The 15,543-nt window shown below is 40.6% G+C and overlaps 7 non-coding genes across 7 annotated transcripts; all 7 read right to left on the bottom strand.

Annotated features, from left to right (window-relative positions):
* Nucleotides 1-1,670: 1,670 nt before the first annotated feature.
* On the bottom strand, nucleotides 1,671-1,757 carry trnay-gua (transfer RNA tyrosine (anticodon GUA)). Its single transcript is given in 2 exon segments — nucleotides 1,671-1,706; nucleotides 1,721-1,757. It is a non-coding gene; the product is annotated as a tRNA-Tyr (tRNA).
* A 1,911-nt stretch (nucleotides 1,758-3,668) lies between these two features.
* trnay-gua (transfer RNA tyrosine (anticodon GUA)) lies at nucleotides 3,669-3,755 on the bottom strand. Its single transcript is given in 2 exon segments — nucleotides 3,669-3,704; nucleotides 3,719-3,755. It is a non-coding gene; the product is annotated as a tRNA-Tyr (tRNA).
* A 1,912-nt stretch (nucleotides 3,756-5,667) lies between these two features.
* On the bottom strand, nucleotides 5,668-5,754 carry trnay-gua (transfer RNA tyrosine (anticodon GUA)). Its single transcript is given in 2 exon segments — nucleotides 5,668-5,703; nucleotides 5,718-5,754. It is a non-coding gene; the product is annotated as a tRNA-Tyr (tRNA).
* Nucleotides 5,755-7,665: 1,911 nt separating this feature from the next.
* trnay-gua (transfer RNA tyrosine (anticodon GUA)) lies at nucleotides 7,666-7,752 on the bottom strand. The gene is given in 2 exon segments: nucleotides 7,666-7,701; nucleotides 7,716-7,752. It is a non-coding gene; the product is annotated as a tRNA-Tyr (tRNA).
* A 1,912-nt stretch (nucleotides 7,753-9,664) lies between these two features.
* On the bottom strand, nucleotides 9,665-9,751 carry trnay-gua (transfer RNA tyrosine (anticodon GUA)). Its single transcript is given in 2 exon segments — nucleotides 9,665-9,700; nucleotides 9,715-9,751. It is a non-coding gene; the product is annotated as a tRNA-Tyr (tRNA).
* A 1,911-nt stretch (nucleotides 9,752-11,662) lies between these two features.
* trnay-gua (transfer RNA tyrosine (anticodon GUA)) lies at nucleotides 11,663-11,749 on the bottom strand. The gene is given in 2 exon segments: nucleotides 11,663-11,698; nucleotides 11,713-11,749. It is a non-coding gene; the product is annotated as a tRNA-Tyr (tRNA).
* Nucleotides 11,750-13,661: 1,912 nt separating this feature from the next.
* trnay-gua (transfer RNA tyrosine (anticodon GUA)) lies at nucleotides 13,662-13,748 on the bottom strand. The gene is given in 2 exon segments: nucleotides 13,662-13,697; nucleotides 13,712-13,748. It is a non-coding gene; the product is annotated as a tRNA-Tyr (tRNA).
* Between the last annotated feature and the right edge of the window lie 1,795 nt (nucleotides 13,749-15,543).

The following is a 15,543-nucleotide window of genomic DNA, read 5'->3' as shown; positions in this document are numbered from 1 at the left end:
AAAATTTTCTAAAATGTTGTCATGTAGAGAGAGAAATGATTGGCTGAAATGCAGAAACATTAAATGTGCAATGTGCACATATGGAAAGAACATTACTTTCATGTGGAACACATTAAGATTTCGAACTGCATGTTGAAATATAAAACCCCTTAAAGGATTGATTTTTACTCACATGCTGCGATGGTTGTTTTCTCATGGCTTCTGAGTGAAGAGGCTGTGGTCAGGGTGGAGTGAGTCTTTGATAACCAAGATTGTTGTTGCTTTGGCTCTCAATTAAGCAATGCCGTCACACAGTGTCAGGTCTTTCTCAATCACGTGCAGAGAATGATGTAGAGGGCAAGGACTTGAACATGCACGTGTTCTTGCCTGAATACAGACACTTGCCTGAAAAACAAGTGCCTCGATGTTTTGTTCCAAAATTACTTCCCTGATGCATTAGCTAACAGGCGGCACACATAAACAAGTGCGCATGTTCATGTTTCGGACAAGCATTTCTACGGCACAGTCTGTAGTGTGTACAAAAGGAAATGAACAGAAAAGGTATGAGCAAGTACATCCTCCACTGACAAGCTTCTGTTATTTAAACGTAAATGGATTCTGTGACTAGAACAAGTCTGCTCATTCTCTCAGCCTTTATTGAAACTGCTCACCGCAATACAACAAGTACACAAGGTGTAATGAACTTGCAAAGAAAATGTTCTCAGTAAGTTGAAAAGGATAGGCTCAGAAGTGTTGATTTTATAAAGTAAGCATGACCTTAACATTTACTCCATGCCAAGAGAACTAGCTAGCTTAACCTGGGACAATGGCCAATGTAGATTGTCACAGATGGGTTAAATGATAGAAATGTGAAAGATCAGTTACTTAACAGGGTCCTGATTCTTGACGTGATCAAGATGTATTCAATGAAAGTTCACAAGAACACTAATGGCAAAGTAACAATGCTTTTATGGGTACAGGGAATTTAACCCTATACCCTCCAATCAAAAGTCTGATGCTCTACCATCTGAGCTATCCAGGTTACAAACAAAGCATCCTAGCTATTCAGGAAGGATTCAGGACACGGAAACCAAGACTCAAGCTTTGATAAGGTATCTGTGTGCCAATCTTCTCAAGACACACAAAGGCCCACATGGACTGGTTTGGTCATCCTCCCCAATCCAGGACATTTTAACTGACATGACAGGTGAAGAGCTTTCTAATAGTGAAGGAGACAAAAGGGGAATGCTATAACATCTGTCAGCTAACCCCTTTAGTTCTGCCTGACGTTTTCTCCCTGTGTGTACGAAACATTACATTAACAGCGCTTTCCATGTGTTAGTGACACTAGAATTCCCACTTTTCTTGAGTGATCCCAGATGGTAAAAAAAAAGAGTCTTGACTCTTGCAAACTTCATCTATTTTGTAGAACAAAAAGAAAGATGAATAACTCGCTTTATGGCCTGCTTCCTTTTATGCATACCAAGTCCAGTATGCATCCGAATGTCATCAGTATAGTAGGAGTGCAGACACTGAAAAATGTTGGTGACAAGAAGGATCCATGGCTTGGTTCCCGATGGAATTGTGGCTAAGATTCCGTGCTTTCACCGCCATGCCCTGGGTTCGATTTCGGTCAGGGAAAGCCATTTTTGCACAGTTAGAACGGAAAATTTCGCTTGGTAAGAAAAACTTCCTTCGAGTCGGATTTGAACCGACGGCCTAAGGATGACAACTTTAACTTCTACAGTCCTTCGCGCTACCAACTGAGCTATCGAAGGTAACAGACTAGCAGTTCCATAGGTCCAAACACCAGTATGTTGGCTAGAAACACGGCCAGTTGTGCATATTTGAATTGTCAAATTCATTTGACTCAAAGAAGAAACATCGCATTGTACGAGTTGGAGATGTTCAGTTACCAAAATGTACCTCTTTTGAGGACATTTAGATGCATACTGCACTTTGTGTACATGAATGGAGAAAGGACATAAATGGTTAGAATAACATTCAGTGCTTTTGTAGAAAATTTTCTAAAATGTTGTCATGTAGAGAGAGAAATGATTGGCTGAAATGCAGAAACATTAAATGTGCAATGTGCACATATGGAAAGAACATTACTTTCATGTGGAACACATTAAGATTTCGAACTGCATGTTGAAATATAAAACCCCTTAAAGGATTGATTTTTACTCACATGCTGCGATGGTTGTTTTCTCATGGCTTCTGAGTGAAGAGGCTGTGGTCAGGGTGGAGTGAGTCTTTGATAACCAAGATTGTTGTTGCTTTGGCTCTCAATTAAGCAATGCCGTCACACAGTGTCAGGTCTTTCTCAATCACGTGCAGAGAATGATGTAGAGGGCAAGGACTTGAACATGCACGTGTTCTTGCCTGAATACAGACACTTGCCTGAAAAACAAGTGCCTCGATGTTTTGTTCCAAAATTACTTCCCTGATGCATTAGCTAACAGGCGGCACACATAAACAAGTGCGCATGTTCATGTTTCGGACAAGCATTTCTACGGCACAGTCTGTAGTGTGTACAAAAGGAAATGAACAGAAAAGGTATGAGCAAGTACATCCTCCACTGACAAGCTTCTGTTATTTAAACGTAAATGGATTCTGTGACTAGAACAAGTCTGCTCATTCTCTCAGCCTTTATTGAAACTGCTCACCGCAATACAACAAGTACACAAGGTGTAATGAACTTGCAAAGAAAATGTTCTCAGTAAGTTGAAAAGGATAGGCTCAGAAGTGTTGATTTTATAAAGTAAGCATGACCTTAACATTTACTCCATGCCAAGAGAACTAGCTAGCTTAACCTGGGACAATGGCCAATGTAGATTGTCACAGATGGGTTAAATGATAGAAATGTGAAAGATCAGTTACTTAACAGGGTCCTGATTCTTGACGTGATCAAGATGTATTCAATGAAAGTTCACAAGAACACTAATGGCAAAGTAACAATGCTTTTATGGGTACAGGGAATTTAACCCTATACCCTCCAATCAAAAGTCTGATGCTCTACCATCTGAGCTATCCAGGTTACAAACAAAGCATCCTAGCTATTCAGGAAGGATTCAGGACACGGAAACCAAGACTCAAGCTTTGATAAGGTATCTGTGTGCCAATCTTCTCAAGACACACAAAGGCCCACATGGACTGGTTTGGTCATCCTCCCCAATCCAGGACATTTTAACTGACATGACAGGTGAAGAGCTTTCTAATAGTGAAGGAGACAAAAGGGGAATGCTATAACATCTGTCAGCTAACCCCTTTAGTTCTGCCTGACGTTTTCTCCCTGTGTGTACGAAACATTACATTAACAGCGCTTTCCATGTGTTAGTGACACTAGAATTCCCACTTTTCTTGAGTGATCCCAGATGGTAAAAAAAAAGAGTCTTGACTCTTGCAAACTTCATCTATTTTGTAGAACAAAAAGAAAGATGAATAACTCGCTTTATGGCCTGCTTCCTTTTATGCATACCAAGTCCAGTATGCATCCGAATGTCATCAGTATAGTAGGAGTGCAGACACTGAAAAATGTTGGTGACAAGAAGGATCCATGGCTTGGTTCCCGATGGAATTGTGGCTAAGATTCCGTGCTTTCACCGCCATGCCCTGGGTTCGATTTCGGTCAGGGAAAGCCATTTTTGCACAGTTAGAACGGAAAATTTCGCTTGGTAAGAAAAACTTCCTTCGAGTCGGATTTGAACCGACGGCCTAAGGATGACAACTTTAACTTCTACAGTCCTTCGCGCTACCAACTGAGCTATCGAAGGTAACAGACTAGCAGTTCCATAGGTCCAAACACCAGTATGTTGGCTAGAAACACGGCCAGTTGTGCATATTTGAATTGTCAAATTCATTTGACTCAAAGAAGAAACATCGCATTGTACGAGTTGGAGATGTTCAGTTACCAAAATGTACCTCTTTTGAGGACATTTAGATGCATACTGCACTTTGTGTACATGAATGGAGAAAGGACATAAATGGTTAGAATAACATTCAGTGCTTTTGTAGAAAATTTTCTAAAATGTTGTCATGTAGAGAGAGAAATGATTGGCTGAAATGCAGAAACATTAAATGTGCAATGTGCACATATGGAAAGAACATTACTTTCATGTGGAACACATTAAGATTTCGAACTGCATGTTGAAATATAAAACCCCTTAAAGGATTGATTTTTACTCACATGCTGCGATGGTTGTTTTCTCATGGCTTCTGAGTGAAGAGGCTGTGGTCAGGGTGGAGTGAGTCTTTGATAACCAAGATTGTTGTTGCTTTGGCTCTCAATTAAGCAATGCCGTCACACAGTGTCAGGTCTTTCTCAATCACGTGCAGAGAATGATGTAGAGGGCAAGGACTTGAACATGCACGTGTTCTTGCCTGAATACAGACACTTGCCTGAAAAACAAGTGCCTCGATGTTTTGTTCCAAAATTACTTCCCTGATGCATTAGCTAACAGGCGGCACACATAAACAAGTGCGCATGTTCATGTTTCGGACAAGCATTTCTACGGCACAGTCTGTAGTGTGTACAAAAGGAAATGAACAGAAAAGGTATGAGCAAGTACATCCTCCACTGACAAGCTTCTGTTATTTAAACGTAAATGGATTCTGTGACTAGAACAAGTCTGCTCATTCTCTCAGCCTTTATTGAAACTGCTCACCGCAATACAACAAGTACACAAGGTGTAATGAACTTGCAAAGAAAATGTTCTCAGTAAGTTGAAAAGGATAGGCTCAGAAGTGTTGATTTTATAAAGTAAGCATGACCTTAACATTTACTCCATGCCAAGAGAACTAGCTAGCTTAACCTGGGACAATGGCCAATGTAGATTGTCACAGATGGGTTAAATGATAGAAATGTGAAAGATCAGTTACTTAACAGGGTCCTGATTCTTGACGTGATCAAGATGTATTCAATGAAAGTTCACAAGAACACTAATGGCAAAGTAACAATGCTTTTATGGGTACAGGGAATTTAACCCTATACCCTCCAATCAAAAGTCTGATGCTCTACCATCTGAGCTATCCAGGTTACAAACAAAGCATCCTAGCTATTCAGGAAGGATTCAGGACACGGAAACCAAGACTCAAGCTTTGATAAGGTATCTGTGTGCCAATCTTCTCAAGACACACAAAGGCCCACATGGACTGGTTTGGTCATCCTCCCCAATCCAGGACATTTTAACTGACATGACAGGTGAAGAGCTTTCTAATAGTGAAGGAGACAAAAGGGGAATGCTATAACATCTGTCAGCTAACCCCTTTAGTTCTGCCTGACGTTTTCTCCCTGTGTGTACGAAACATTACATTAACAGCGCTTTCCATGTGTTAGTGACACTAGAATTCCCACTTTTCTTGAGTGATCCCAGATGGTAAAAAAAAAAGAGTCTTGACTCTTGCAAACTTCATCTATTTTGTAGAACAAAAAGAAAGATGAATAACTCGCTTTATGGCCTGCTTCCTTTTATGCATACCAAGTCCAGTATGCATCCGAATGTCATCAGTATAGTAGGAGTGCAGACACTGAAAAATGTTGGTGACAAGAAGGATCCATGGCTTGGTTCCCGATGGAATTGTGGCTAAGATTCCGTGCTTTCACCGCCATGCCCTGGGTTCGATTTCGGTCAGGGAAAGCCATTTTTGCACAGTTAAAACGGAAAATTTCGCTTGGTAAGAAAAACTTCCTTCGAGTCGGATTTGAACCGACGGCCTAAGGATGACAACTTTAACTTCTACAGTCCTCCGCTCTACCAACTGAGCTATCGAAGGTAACAGACTAGCAGTTCCATAGGTCCAAACACCAGTATGTTGGCTAGAAACACGGCCAGTTGTGCATATTTGAATTGTCAAATTCATTTGACTCAAAGAAGAAACATCGCATTGTACGAGTTGGAGATGTTCAGTTACCAAAATGTACCTCTTTTGAGGACATTTAGATGCATACTGCACTTTGTGTACATGAATGGAGAAAGGACATAAATGGTTAGAATAACATTCAGTGCTTTTGTAGAAAATTTTCTAAAATGTTGTCATGTAGAGAGAGAAATGATTGGCTGAAATGCAGAAACATTAAATGTGCAATGTGCACATATGGAAAGAACATTACTTTCATGTGGAACACATTAAGATTTCGAACTGCATGTTGAAATATAAAACCCCTTAAAGGATTGATTTTTACTCACATGCTGCGATGGTTGTTTTCTCATGGCTTCTGAGTGAAGAGGCTGTGGTCAGGGTGGAGTGAGTCTTTGATAACCAAGATTGTTGTTGCTTTGGCTCTCAATTAAGCAATGCCGTCACACAGTGTCAGGTCTTTCTCAATCACGTGCAGAGAATGATGTAGAGGGCAAGGACTTGAACATGCACGTGTTCTTGCCTGAATACAGACACTTGCCTGAAAAACAAGTGCCTCGATGTTTTGTTCCAAAATTACTTCCCTGATGCATTAGCTAACAGGCGGCACACATAAACAAGTGCGCATGTTCATGTTTCGGACAAGCATTTCTACGGCACAGTCTGTAGTGTGTACAAAAGGAAATGAACAGAAAAGGTATGAGCAAGTACATCCTCCACTGACAAGCTTCTGTTATTTAAACGTAAATGGATTCTGTGACTAGAACAAGTCTGCTCATTCTCTCAGCCTTTATTGAAACTGCTCACCGCAATACAACAAGTACACAAGGTGTAATGAACTTGCAAAGAAAATGTTCTCAGTAAGTTGAAAAGGATAGGCTCAGAAGTGTTGATTTTATAAAGTAAGCATGACCTTAACATTTACTCCATGCCAAGAGAACTAGCTAGCTTAACCTGGGACAATGGCCAATGTAGATTGTCACAGATGGGTTAAATGATAGAAATGTGAAAGATCAGTTACTTAACAGGGTCCTGATTCTTGACGTGATCAAGATGTATTCAATGAAAGTTCACAAGAACACTAATGGCAAAGTAACAATGCTTTTATGGGTACAGGGAATTTAACCCTATACCCTCCAATCAAAAGTCTGATGCTCTACCATCTGAGCTATCCAGGTTACAAACAAAGCATCCTAGCTATTCAGGAAGGATTCAGGACACGGAAACCAAGACTCAAGCTTTGATAAGGTATCTGTGTGCCAATCTTCTCAAGACACACAAAGGCCCACATGGACTGGTTTGGTCATCCTCCCCAATCCAGGACATTTTAACTGACATGACAGGTGAAGAGATTTCTAATAGTGAAGGAGACAAAAGGGGAATGCTATAACATCTGTCAGCTAACCCCTTTAGTTCTGCCTGACGTTTTCTCCCTGTGTGTACGAAACATTACATTAACAGCGCTTTCCATGTGTTAGTGACACTAGAATTCCCACTTTTCTTGAGTGATCCCAGATGGTAAAAAAAAAGATTCTTGACTCTTGCAAACTTCATCTATTTTGTAGAACAAAAAGAAAGATGAATAACTCGCTTTATGGCCTGCTTCCTTTTATGCATACCAAGTCCAGTATGCATCCGAATGTCATCAGTATAGTAGGAGTGCAGACACTGAAAAATGTTGGTGACAAGAAGGATCCATGGCTTGGTTCCCGATGGAATTGTGGCTAAGATTCCGTGCTTTCACCGCCATGCCCTGGGTTCGATTTCGGTCAGGGAAAGCCATTTTTGCACAGTTAAAACGGAAAATTTCGCTTGGTAAGAAAAACTTCCTTCGAGTCGGATTTGAACCGACGGCCTAAGGATGACAACTTTAACTTCTACAGTCCTCCACTCTACCAACTGAGCTATCGAAGGTAACAGACTAGCAGTTCCATAGGTCCAAACACCAGTATGTTGGCTAGAAACACGGCCAGTTGTGCATATTTGAATTGTCAAATTCATTTGACTCAAAGAAGAAACATCGCATTGTACGAGTTGGAGATGTTCAGTTACCAAAATGTACCTCTTTTGAGGACATTTAGATGCATACTGCACTTTGTGTACATGAATGGAGAAAGGACATAAATGGTTAGAATAACATTCAGTGCTTTTGTAGAAAATTTTCTAAAATGTTGTCATGTAGAGAGAGAAATGATTGGCTGAAATGCAGAAACATTAAATGTGCAATGTGCACATATGGAAAGAACATTACTTTCATGTGGAACACATTAAGATTTCGAACTGCATGTTGAAATATAAAACCCCTTAAAGGATTGATTTTTACTCACATGCTGCGATGGTTGTTTTCTCATGGCTTCTGAGTGAAGAGGCTGTGGTCAGGGTGGAGTGAGTCTTTGATAACCAAGATTGTTGTTGCTTTGGCTCTCAATTAAGCAATGCCGTCACACAGTGTCAGGTCTTTCTCAATCACGTGCAGAGAATGATGTAGAGGGCAAGGACTTGAACATGCACGTGTTCTTGCCTGAATACAGACACTTGCCTGAAAAACAAGTGCCTCGATGTTTTGTTCCAAAATTACTTCCCTGATGCATTAGCTAACAGGCGGCACACATAAACAAGTGCGCATGTTCATGTTTCGGACAAGCATTTCTACGGCACAGTCTGTAGTGTGTACAAAAGGAAATGAACAGAAAAGGTATGAGCAAGTACATCCTCCACTGACAAGCTTCTGTTATTTAAACGTAAATGGATTCTGTGACTAGAACAAGTCTGCTCATTCTCTCAGCCTTTATTGAAACTGCTCACCGCAATACAACAAGTACACAAGGTGTAATGAACTTGCAAAGAAAATGTTCTCAGTAAGTTGAAAAGGATAGGCTCAGAAGTGTTGATTTTATAAAGTAAGCATGACCTTAACATTTACTCCATGCCAAGAGAACTAGCTAGCTTAACCTGGGACAATGGCCAATGTAGATTGTCACAGATGGGTTAAATGATAGAAATGTGAAAGATCAGTTACTTAACAGGGTCCTGATTCTTGACGTGATCAAGATGTATTCAATGAAAGTTCACAAGAACACTAATGGCAAAGTAACAATGCTTTTATGGGTACAGGGAATTTAACCCTATACCCTCCAATCAAAAGTCTGATGCTCTACCATCTGAGCTATCCAGGTTACAAACAAAGCATCCTAGCTATTCAGGAAGGATTCAGGACACGGAAACCAAGACTCAAGCTTTGATAAGGTATCTGTGTGCCAATCTTCTCAAGACACACAAAGGCCCACATGGACTGGTTTGGTCATCCTCCCCAATCCAGGACATTTTAACTGACATGACAGGTGAAGAGCTTTCTAATAGTGAAGGAGACAAAAGGGGAATGCTATAACATCTGTCAGCTAACCCCTTTAGTTCTGCCTGACGTTTTCTCCCTGTGTGTACGAAACATTACATTAACAGCGCTTTCCATGTGTTAGTGACACTAGAATTCCCACTTTTCTTGAGTGATCCCAGATGGTAAAAAAAAAAGAGTCTTGACTCTTGCAAACTTCATCTATTTTGTAGAACAAAAAGAAAGATGAATAACTCGCTTTATGGCCTGCTTCCTTTTATGCATACCAAGTCCAGTATGCATCCGAATGTCATCAGTATAGTAGGAGTGCAGACACTGAAAAATGTTGGTGACAAGAAGGATCCATGGCTTGGTTCCCGATGGAATTGTGGCTAAGATTCCGTGCTTTCACCGCCATGCCCTGGGTTCGATTTCGGTCAGGGAAAGCCATTTTTGCACAGTTAAAACGGAAAATTTCGCTTGGTAAGAAAAACTTCCTTCGAGTCGGATTTGAACCGACGGCCTAAGGATGACAACTTTAACTTCTACAGTCCTCCGCTCTACCAACTGAGCTATCGAAGGTAACAGACTAGCAGTTCCATAGGTCCAAACACCAGTATGTTGGCTAGAAACACGGCCAGTTGTGCATATTTGAATTGTCAAATTCATTTGACTCAAAGAAGAAACATCGCATTGTACGAGTTGGAGATGTTCAGTTACCAAAATGTACCTCTTTTGAGGACATTTAGATGCATACTGCACTTTGTGTACATGAATGGAGAAAGGACATAAATGGTTAGAATAACATTCAGTGCTTTTGTAGAAAATTTTCTAAAATGTTGTCATGTAGAGAGAGAAATGATTGGCTGAAATGCAGAAACATTAAATGTGCAATGTGCACATATGGAAAGAACATTACTTTCATGTGGAACACATTAAGATTTCGAACTGCATGTTGAAATATAAAACCCCTTAAAGGATTGATTTTTACTCACATGCTGCGATGGTTGTTTTCTCATGGCTTCTGAGTGAAGAGGCTGTGGTCAGGGTGGAGTGAGTCTTTGATAACCAAGATTGTTGTTGCTTTGGCTCTCAATTAAGCAATGCCGTCACACAGTGTCAGGTCTTTCTCAATCACGTGCAGAGAATGATGTAGAGGGCAAGGACTTGAACATGCACGTGTTCTTGCCTGAATACAGACACTTGCCTGAAAAACAAGTGCCTCGATGTTTTGTTCCAAAATTACTTCCCTGATGCATTAGCTAACAGGCGGCACACATAAACAAGTGCGCATGTTCATGTTTCGGACAAGCATTTCTACGGCACAGTCTGTAGTGTGTACAAAAGGAAATGAACAGAAAAGGTATGAGCAAGTACATCCTCCACTGACAAGCTTCTGTTATTTAAACGTAAATGGATTCTGTGACTAGAACAAGTCTGCTCATTCTCTCAGCCTTTATTGAAACTGCTCACCGCAATACAACAAGTACACAAGGTGTAATGAACTTGCAAAGAAAATGTTCTCAGTAAGTTGAAAAGGATAGGCTCAGAAGTGTTGATTTTATAAAGTAAGCATGACCTTAACATTTACTCCATGCCAAGAGAACTAGCTAGCTTAACCTGGGACAATGGCCAATGTAGATTGTCACAGATGGGTTAAATGATAGAAATGTGAAAGATCAGTTACTTAACAGGGTCCTGATTCTTGACGTGATCAAGATGTATTCAATGAAAGTTCACAAGAACACTAATGGCAAAGTAACAATGCTTTTATGGGTACAGGGAATTTAACCCTATACCCTCCAATCAAAAGTCTGATGCTCTACCATCTGAGCTATCCAGGTTACAAACAAAGCATCCTAGCTATTCAGGAAGGATTCAGGACACGGAAACCAAGACTCAAGCTTTGATAAGGTATCTGTGTGCCAATCTTCTCAAGACACACAAAGGCCCACATGGACTGGTTTGGTCATCCTCCCCAATCCAGGACATTTTAACTGACATGACAGGTGAAGAGATTTCTAATAGTGAAGGAGACAAAAGGGGAATGCTATAACATCTGTCAGCTAACCCCTTTAGTTCTGCCTGACGTTTTCTCCCTGTGTGTACGAAACATTACATTAACAGCGCTTTCCATGTGTTAGTGACACTAGAATTCCCACTTTTCTTGAGTGATCCCAGATGGTAAAAAAAAAGATTCTTGACTCTTGCAAACTTCATCTATTTTGTAGAACAAAAAGAAAGATGAATAACTCGCTTTATGGCCTGCTTCCTTTTATGCATACCAAGTCCAGTATGCATCCGAATGTCATCAGTATAGTAGGAGTGCAGACACTGAAAAATGTTGGTGACAAGAAGGATCCATGGCTTGGTTCCCGATGGAATTGTGGCTAAGATTCCGTGCTTTCACCGCCATGCCCTGGGTTCGATTTCGGTCAGGGAAAGCCATTTTTGCACAGTTAAAACGGAAAATTTCGCTTGGTAAGAAAAACTTCCTTAGAGTCGGATTTGAACCGACAGCCTAAGGATGACAACTTTAACTTCTACAGTCCTCCGCTCTACCAACTGAGCTATCGAAGGTAACAGACTAGCAGTTCCATAGGTCCAAACACCAGTATGTTGGCTAGAAACACGGCCAGTTGTGCATATTTGAATTGTCAAATTCATTTGACTCAAAGAAGAAACATCGCATTGTACGAGTTGGAGATGTTCAGTTACCAAAATGTACCTCTTTTGAGGACATTTAGATGCATACTGCACTTTGTGTACATGAATGGAGAAAGGACATAAATGGTTAGAATAACATTCAGTGCTTTTGTAGAAAATTTTCTAAAATGTTGTCATGTAGAGAGAGAAATGATTGGCTGAAATGCAGAAACATTAAATGTGCAATGTGCACATATGGAAAGAACATTACTTTCATGTGGAACACATTAAGATTTCGAACTGCATGTTGAAATATAAAACCCCTTAAAGGATTGATTTTTACTCACATGCTGCGATGGTTGTTTTCTCATGGCTTCTGAGTGAAGAGGCTGTGGTCAGGGTGGAGTGAGTCTTTGATAACCAAGATTGTTGTTGCTTTGGCTCTCAATTAAGCAATGCCGTCACACAGTGTCAGGTCTTTCTCAATCACGTGCAGAGAATGATGTAGAGGGCAAGGACTTGAACATGCACGTGTTCTTGCCTGAATACAGACACTTGCCTGAAAAACAAGTGCCTCGATGTTTTGTTCCAAAATTACTTCCCTGATGCATTAGCTAACAGGCGGCACACATAAACAAGTGCGCATGTTCATGTTTCGGACAAGCATTTCTACGGCACAGTCTGTAGTGTGTACAAAAGGAAATGAACAGAAAAGGTATGAGCAAGTACATCCTCCACTGACAAGCTTCTGTTATTTAAACGTAAATGGATTCTGTGACTAGAACAAGTCTGCTCATTCTCTCAGCCTTTATTGAAACTGCTCACCGCAATACAACAAGTACACAAGGTGTAATGAACTTGCAAAGAAAATGTTCTCAGTAAGTTGAAAAGGATAGGCTCAGAAGTGTTGATTTTATAAAGTAAGCATGACCTTAACATTTACTCCATGCCAAGAGAACTAGCTAGCTTAACCTGGGACAATGGCCAATGTAGATTGTCACAGATGGGTTAAATGATAGAAATGTGAAAGATCAGTTACTTAACAGGGTCCTGATTCTTGACGTGATCAAGATGTATTCAATGAAAGTTCACAAGAACACTAATGGCAAAGTAACAATGCTTTTATGGGTACAGGGAATTTAACCCTATACCCTCCAATCAAAAGTCTGATGCTCTACCATCTGAGCTATCCAGGTTACAAACAAAGCATCCTAGCTATTCAGGAAGGATTCAGGACACGGAAACCAAGACTCAAGCTTTGATAAGGTATCTGTGTGCCAATCTTCTCAAGACACACAAAGGCCCACATGGACTGGTTTGGTCATCCTCCCCAATCCAGGACATTTTAACTGACATGACAGGTGAAGAGCTTTCTAATAGTGAAGGAGACAAAAGGGGAATGCTATAACATCTGTCAGCTAACCCCTTTAGTTCTGCCTGACGTTTTCTCCCTGTGTGTACGAAACATTACATTAACAGCGCTTTCCATGTGTTAGTGACACTAGAATTCCCACTTTTCTTGAGTGATCCCAGATGGTAAAAAAAAAAGAGTCTTGACTCTTGCAAACTTCATCTATTTTGTAGAACAAAAAGAAAGATGAATAACTCGCTTTATGGCCTGCTTCCTTTTATGCATACCAAGTCCAGTATGCATCCGAATGTCATCAGTATAGTAGGAGTGCAGACACTGAAAAATGTTGGTGACAAGAAGGATCCATGGCTTGGTTCCCGATGGAATTGTGGCTAAGATTCCGTGCTTTCACCGCCATGCCCTGGGTTCGATTTCGGTCAGGGAAAGCCATTTTTGCACAGTTAAAACGGAAAATTTCGCTTGGTAAGAAAAACTTCCTTCGAGTCGGATTTGAACCGACGGCCTAAGGATGACAACTTTAACTTCTACAGTCCTCCGCTCTACCAACTGAGCTATCGAAGGTAACAGACTAGCAGTTCCATAGGTCCAAACACCAGTATGTTGGCTAGAAACACGGCCAGTTGTGCATATTTGAATTGTCAAATTCATTTGACTCAAAGAAGAAACATCGCATTGTACGAGTTGGAGATGTTCAGTTACCAAAATGTACCTCTTTTGAGGACATTTAGATGCATACTGCACTTTGTGTACATGAATGGAGAAAGGACATAAATGGTTAGAATAACATTCAGTGCTTTTGTAGAAAATTTTCTAAAATGTTGTCATGTAGAGAGAGAAATGATTGGCTGAAATGCAGAAACATTAAATGTGCAATGTGCACATATGGAAAGAACATTACTTTCATGTGGAACACATTAAGATTTCGAACTGCATGTTGAAATATAAAACCCCTTAAAGGATTGATTTTTACTCACATGCTGCGATGGTTGTTTTCTCATGGCTTCTGAGTGAAGAGGCTGTGGTCAGGGTGGAGTGAGTCTTTGATAACCAAGATTGTTGTTGCTTTGGCTCTCAATTAAGCAATGCTGTCACACAGTGTCAGGTCTTTCTCAATCACGTGCAGAGAATGATGTAGAGGGCAAGGACTTGAACATGCACGTGTTCTGGCCTGAATACAGACACTTGCCTGAAAAACAAGTGCCTCGATGTTTTGTTCCAAAATTACTTCCCTGATGCATTAGCTAACAGGCGGCACACATAAACAAGTGCGCATGTTCATGTTTCGGACAAGCATTTCTACGGCACAGTCTGTAGTGTGTACAAAAGGAAATGAACAGAAAAGGTATGAGCAAGTACATCCTCCACTGACAAGCTTCTGTTATTTAAACGTAAATGGATTCTGTGACTAGAACAAGTCTGCTCATTCTCTCAGCCTTTATTGAAACTGCTCACCGCAATACAACAAGTACACAAGGTGTAATGAACTTGCAAAGAAAATGTTCTCAGTAAGTTGAAAAGGATAGGCTCAGAAGTGTTGATTTTATAAAGTAAGCATGACCTTAACATTTACTCCATGCCAAGAGAACTAGCTAGCTTAACCTGGGACAATGGCCAATGTAGATTGTCACAGATGGGTTAAATGATAGAAATGTGAAAGATCAGTTACTTAACAGGGTCCTGATTCTTGACGTGATCAAGATGTATTCAATGAAAGTTCACAAGAACACTAATGGCAAAGTAACAATGCTTTTATGGGTACAGGGAATTTAACCCTATACCCTCCAATCAAAAGTCTGATGCTCTACCATCTGAGCTATCCAGGTTACAAACAAAGCATCCTAGCTATTCAGGAAGGATTCAGGACACGGAAACCAAGACTCAAGCTTTGATAAGGTATCTGTGTGCCAATCTTCTCAAGACACACAAAGGCCCACATGGACTGGTTTGGTCATCCTCCCCAATCCAGGACATTTTAACTGACATGACAGGTGAAGAGATTTCTAATAGTGAAGGAGACAAAAGGGGAATGCTATAACATCTGTCAGCTAACCCCTTTAGTTCTGCCTGACGTTTTCTCCCTGTGTGTACGAAACATTACATTAACAGCGCTTTCCATGTGTTAGTGACACTAGAATTCCCACTTTTCTTGAGTGATCCCAGATGGTAAAAAAAAAGATTCTTGACTCTTGCAAACTTCATCTATTTTGTAGAACAAAAAGAAAGATGAATAACTCGCTTTATGGCCTGCTTCCTTTTATGCATACCAAGTCCAGTATGCATCCGAATGTCATCAGTATAGTAGGAGTGCAGACACTGAAAAATGTTGGTGACAAGAAGGATCCATGGCTTGGTTCCC

This window comes from Electrophorus electricus, chromosome 5, assembly GCF_041902795.1.
Source record: "Electrophorus electricus isolate QZ-2024a chromosome 5, ASM4190279v1, whole genome shotgun sequence".
In the NCBI taxonomy this organism is placed as follows: Eukaryota; Metazoa; Chordata; class Actinopteri; order Gymnotiformes; family Gymnotidae; genus Electrophorus; species Electrophorus electricus.
The sequence above is the reverse complement of the archived record's forward strand: the minus strand, read 5'-3'. Positions and strand labels throughout refer to the sequence as shown.